Raw genomic sequence first — 6,575 nt, forward strand, 5'->3', positions numbered from 1 at the left:
AGACAGATTTTTGACAAATTTCAAAATCTGTCAGATATTGTCCAAATCATTTTTTATTTCATTTCTAGACATGTGAAATGCATGAACTAGGGCAAAAAAAGTGAATAAAAATTGGTCTGATTTTTTTTAGTACTTTTCAGTTTTTCTTAGTTTTCACATAAGGTCCGGGGTCAGGACAAAAGACAGATTTCTGACAAATTTCAAAATCTGTCAGATATTGTCCAAATCATTTTTTATCTAATTTCTAGACATGTGAAATGCATGAACCAGGGCAAAAAAGTGTAAAAAAATTGGTTTGATTTTTTTTAGTACCTTTCAGTTTTTCTTAGTTTTCACATAAGGTCCGGGGTCAGGACAAAAGACAGATTTTTGACAAATTTCAAAATCTGTCAGATATTGTCCAAATCATTTTTTATTTCATTTCTAGACATGTGAAATGCACGAACTAGGGCAAAAAAAGTGAAAAAAAATTGGTCTGATTTTTTTTAGTACTTTTCAGTTTTTCTTAGTTTTCACGTAAGGTCCGGGGTCAGGACAAAAGACAGATTTTTGACAAATTTCAAAATCTTTCAGATATTGTCCAAATCATTTTTTATTTCATTTCTAGACATGTGAAATGCATGAACTAGGGCAAGAAAGTGTGAAAAAATTGGTTTGATTTTTTTTTAGTACCTTGCAGTTTTTCTTAGTTTTCACATAAGGTCCGGGGTCAGGATAAAAGACAGATTTTTGACAAATTTCAAAATATGTCAGATATTGTCCAAATTATTTTTTATTTCACGTCTAGACATGTGAAATGCATGAACTAGTGCAAAAAAGTGTAACAAAATTGATTTGATTTTTTTTTAGTACTTTTCAGTTTTTCTTAGTTTTCACATAAGGTCCGGGGTCAGGACAAAAGACAGATTTTTGACAAATTTCAAAATCTGTCAGATATTGTCCAAATCATTTTTTATTTCACGTCTAGACATGTGAAATGCATGAACTAGTGCAAAAAAGTGTAACAAAATTGATTTGATTTTTTTTTAGTACTTTTCAGTTTTTCTTAGTTTTCACATAAGGTCCGGGGTCAGGACAAAAGACAGATTTTTGACAAATTTCAAAATATGTCAGATATTGTCCAAATTATTTTTTATTTCACGTCTAGACATGTGAAATGCATGAACTAGTGCAAAAAAATGTAACAAAATTGGTTTGATTTTTTTTTAGTACTTTTCAGTTTTTCTTAGTTTTCACATAAGGTCCGGGGTCAGGACAAAAGACAGAATTTTGACAAATTTCAAAATATGTCAGATATTGTCCAAATCATTTTTTATTTCAAGTCTAGACATGTGAAATGCATGAACTAATGCAAAAAAGTGTAACAAAATTGATTTGATTTTTTTTTAGTACTTTTCAGTTTTTCTTAGTTTTCACATAAGGTCCGGGGTCAGGACAAAAGACAGATTTTTGACAAATTTCAAAATCTGTCAGATATTGTCTAAATCATTTTTTATTTCATTTCTAGACATGTGAAATGCATGAACTAGGGCAAGAAAGTGTGAAAAAATTGGTTTGATTTTTTTTTAGTACCTTGCAGTTTTTCTTAGTTTTCACATAAGGTCCGGGGTCAGGACAAAAGACAGATTTTTGACAAATTTCAAAATATGACAGATATTGTCCAAATCATTTATTATTTCACTTATAGACATGTGAAATGCATGAACTAGGGCAAAAAAGTGTAAAAAAATTGGTTTGATTTTTTTTAGTACCTTGCAGTTTTTCTTAGTTTTCACATAAGGTCCGGGGTCAGGACAAAAGACAGATTTTTGACAAATTTCAAAATATGTCAGATATTGTCCAAATTATTTTTTATTTCACGTCTAGACATGTGAAATGCATGAACTAGTGCAAAAAAGTGTAACAAAATTGATTTGATTTTTTTTTAGTACTTTTCAGTTTTTCTTAGTTTTCACATAAGGTCCGGGGTCAGGACAAAAGACAGATTTCTGACAAATTTGAAAATCTGTCAGATATTGTCCAAATCATTTTTTATCTAATTTCTAGACATGTGAAATGCATGAACCAGGGCAAAAAAGTGTAAAAAAATTGGTTTGATTTTTTTTAGTACCTTTCAGTTTTTCTTAGTTTTCACATAAGGTCCGGGGTCAGGACAAAAGACAGATTTTTGACAAATTTCAAAATCTGTCAGATATTGTCCAAATCATTTTTTATTTCACTTCTAGACATGTGAAATGCATGAACTAGGGCAAAAAAAGTGAAAAAACATTGGTCTGATTTTTTTTAGTACTTTTCAGTTTTTCTTAGTTTTCACATAAGGTCCGGGGTCAGGACAAAAGACAGATTTTTTACAAATTTCAAAATATGTCAGATATTGTCCAAATCATTTTTTATTTCACTTCTAGACATGTGAAATGCATGAACTAGGGCAAAAAAGTGTAAAAAAATTGGTTTGATTTTTTTTTAGTACTTTTCAGTTTTTCTTAGTTTTCACATAAGGTCCGGGGTCAGGACAAAAGACAGATTTTTGACAAATTTCAAAATCTCTCAGATATTGTCCAAATTATTTTTTATTTCACTTCTAGACATGTGAAATGCATGAACTAGGGCAAAAAAAGTGAAAAAAAATTGGTCTGATTTTTTTTAGTACTTTTCAGTTTTTCTTAGTTTTCACATAAGGTCCGGGGTCAGGACAAAAGACAGATTTTTGACAAATTTCAAAATCTGTCAGATATTGTCCAAATCATTTTTTATTTCATTTCTAGACATGTGAAATGCATGAACTAGGGCAAGAAAGTGTGAAAAAATTGGTTTGATTTTTTTTTAGTACCTTGCAGTTTTTCTTAGTTTTCACATAAGGTCCGGGGTCAGGATAAAAGACAGATTTTTGACAAATTTCAAAATATGTCAGATATTGTCCAAATTATTTTTTATTTCACGTCTAGAGATGTGAAATGCATGAACTAGTGCAAAAAAGTGTAACAAAATTGATTTGATTTTTTTTTAGTACTTTTCAGTTTTTCTTAGTTTTCACATAAGGTCCGGGGTCATGACAAAAGACAGATTTTTGACAAATTTCAAAATCTTTCAGATATTGTCCAAATCATTTTTTATTTCACTTCTAGACATGTGAAATGCATGAACTAGGGCAAAAAAGTGTAAAAATATTGGTTTGATTTTTTTTAGTACCTTTCAGTTTTTCTTAGTTTTCACATAAGGTCCAGGGTCAGGACAAAAGACAGATTTTTGACAAATTTCAAAATCTGTCAGATATTGTCCAAATCATTTTTTATTTCATTTCTAGACATGTGAAATGCATGAACTAGGGCAAAAAAAGTGAATAAAAATTGGTCTGATTTTTTTTAGTACTTTAAAGTTTTTCTTAGTTTTCACATAAGGTCCGGGGTCAGGACAAAAGACAGATTTCTGACAAATTTCAAAATCTGTCAGATATTGTCCAAATCATTTTTTATTTAATTTCTAGACATGTGAAATGCATGAACTAGGGCAAAAAAGTGTAAAAAAATTGGTTTGATTTTTTTTAGTACCTTTCAGTTTTTCTTAGTTTTCACATAAGGTCCGGGGTCAGGATAAAAAACAGATTTTTGACAAATTTCAAAATCTGTCAGATATTGTCCAAATCATTTTTTATTTCATTTCTAGACATGTGAAATGCATGAACTAGTGCAAAAAAGTGTGAAAAAATTGGTTTGATTTTTTTTTAGTACTTTTCAGTTTTTCTTAGTTTTCACATAAGGTCCGGGGTCAGGACAAAAGACAGATTTTTGACAAATTTCAAAATCTGTCAGATATTGTCCAAATCATTTTTTATTTAATTTCTAGACATGTGAAATGCATGAACTAGGGCAAAAAAAGTGTAACAAAATTGGTCTGATTTTTTGTAGTACTTTTCAGTTTTTCTTAGTTTTCACATAAGGTCCGGGGTCAGGACAAAAGACAGATTTTTGACAAATTTCAAAATCTGTCAGATATTGTCCAAATCATTTTTTATTTCATTTCTAGACATGTGAAATGCATGAACTAGGGCAAAAAAAGTGAATAAAAATTGGTCTGATTTTTTGTAGTACTTTTCAGTTTTTCTTAGTTTTCACATAAGGTCCGGGGTCAGGACAAAAGACAGATTTCTGACAAATTTCAAAATCTGTCAGATATTGTCCAAATCATTTTTTATTTCATTTCTAGACATGTGAAATGCATGAACTAGGGCAAGAAAGTGTGAAAAAATTGGTTTGATTTTTTTTTAGTACCTTGCAGTTTTTCTTAGTTTTCACATAAGGTCCGAGGTCAGGATAAAAAACAGATTTTTGACAAATTTCAAAATATGTCAGATATTGTCCAAATTATTTTTTATTTCACGTCTAGACATGTGAAATGCATGAACTAGTGCAAAAAAGTGTAACAAAATTGATTTGTTTTTTTTTTAGTACTTTTCAGTTTTTCTTAGTTTTCACATAAGGTCCGGGGTCAGGACAAAAGACAGATTTTTGACAAATTTCAAAATCTGTCAGATATTGTCCAAATTATTTTTTATTTCACTTCTAGACATGTGAAATGCATGAACTAGGGCAAAAAAAGTGAAAAAAAATTGGTCTGATTTTTTTTAGTACTTTTCAGTTTTTCTTAGTTTTCACATAAGGTCCGGGGTCAGGACAAAAGACAGATTTCTGACAAATTTCAAAATCTGTCAGATATTGTCCAAATCATTTTTTATTTCATTTCTAGACATGTGAAATGCATGAACTAGGGCAAGAAAGTGTGAAAAAATTGGTTTGATTTTTTTTTAGTACCTTGCAGTTTTTCTTAGTTTTCACATAAGGTCCGAGGTCAGGATAAAAAACAGATTTTTGACAAATTTCAAAATATGTCAGATATTGTCCAAATTATTTTTTATTTCACGTCTAGACATGTGAAATGCATGAACTAGTGCAAAAAAGTGTAACAAAATTGATTTGTTTTTTTTTTAGTACTTTTCAGTTTTTCTTAGTTTTCACATAAGGTCCGGGGTCAGGACAAAAGACAGATTTTTGACAAATTTCAAAATCTGTCAGATATTGTCCAAATTATTTTTTATTTCACTTCTAGACATGTGAAATGCATGAACTAGGGCAAAAAAAGTGAAAAAAAATTGGTCTGATTTTTTTTAGTACTTTTCAGTTTTTCTTAGTTTTCACATAAGGTCCGGGGTCAGGACAAAAGACAGATTTTTTACAAATTTCAAAATATGTCAGATATTGTCCAAATCATTTTTTATTTCACTTCTAGACATGTGAAATGCATGAACTAGGGCAAAAAAGTGTAAAAAAATTGGTTTGATTTTTTTTTAGTACTTTTCAGTTTTTCTTAGTTTTCACATAAGGTCCGGGGTCAGGACAAAAGACAGATTTTTGACAAATTTCAAAATATGTCAGATATTGTCCAAATTATTTTTTATTTCACGTCTAGACAGGTGAAATGCATGAACTAGTGCAAAAAAGTGTAACAAAATTGATTTGATTTTTTTTAGTACTTTTCAGATTTTCTTAGTTTTCACATAAGGTCCGGGGTCAGGATAAAAGACAGATTTTTGACAAATTTCAAAATCTCTCAGATATTGTCCAAATTATTTTTTATTTCACTTCTAGACATGTGAAATGCATGAACTAGGGCAAAAAAAGTGAAAAAAAATTGGTCTGATTTTTTTTAGTACTTTTCAGTTTTTCTTAGTTTTCACATAAGGTCCGGGGTCAGGACAAAAGACAGATTTTTGACAAATTTCAAAATCTGTCAGATATTGTCCAAATCATTTTTTATTTCATTTCTAGACATGTGAAATGCATGAACTAGGGCAAGAAAGTGTGAAAAAATTGGTTTGATTTTTTTTTAGTACCTTGCAGTTTTTCTTAGTTTTCACATAAGGTCCGGGGTCAGGATAAAAGACAGATTTTTGACAAATTTCAAAATATGTCAGATATTGTCCAAATTATTTTTTATTTCACGTCTAGAGATGTGAAATGCATGAACTAGTGCAAAAAAGTGTAACAAAATTGATTTGATTTTTTTTTAGTACTTTTCAGTTTTTCTTAGTTTTCACATAAGGTCCGGGGTCATGACAAAAGACAGATTTTTGACAAATTTCAAAATCTTTCAGATATTGTCCAAATCATTTTTTATTTCACTTCTAGACATGTGAAATGCATGAACTAGGGCAAAAAAGTGTAAAAATATTGGTTTGATTTTTTTTAGTACCTTTCAGTTTTTCTTAGTTTTCACATAAGGTCCAGGGTCAGGACAAAAGACAGATTTTTGACAAATTTCAAAATCTGTCAGATATTGTCCAAATCATTTTTTATTTCATTTCTAGACATGTGAAATGCATGAACTAGGGCAAAAAAAGTGAATAAAAATTGGTCTGATTTTTTTTAGTACTTTAAAGTTTTTCTTAGTTTTCACATAAGGTCCGGGGTCAGGACAAAAGACAGATTTCTGACAAATTTCAAAATCTGTCAGATATTGTCCAAATCATTTTTTATTTAATTTCTAGACATGTGAAATGCATGAACTAGGGCAAAAAAGTG

The sequence above is a fragment of the Alosa pseudoharengus genome, unplaced genomic scaffold (assembly GCF_046254945.1).
Source record: "Alosa pseudoharengus isolate Yale_2024_CS ecotype anadromous, Long Island Sound unplaced genomic scaffold, YU_APseudo_1.1 YU_APseudo_1.1_scf_36, whole genome shotgun sequence".
Lineage (NCBI taxonomy): Eukaryota > Metazoa > Chordata > Actinopteri > Clupeiformes > Clupeidae > Alosa > Alosa pseudoharengus.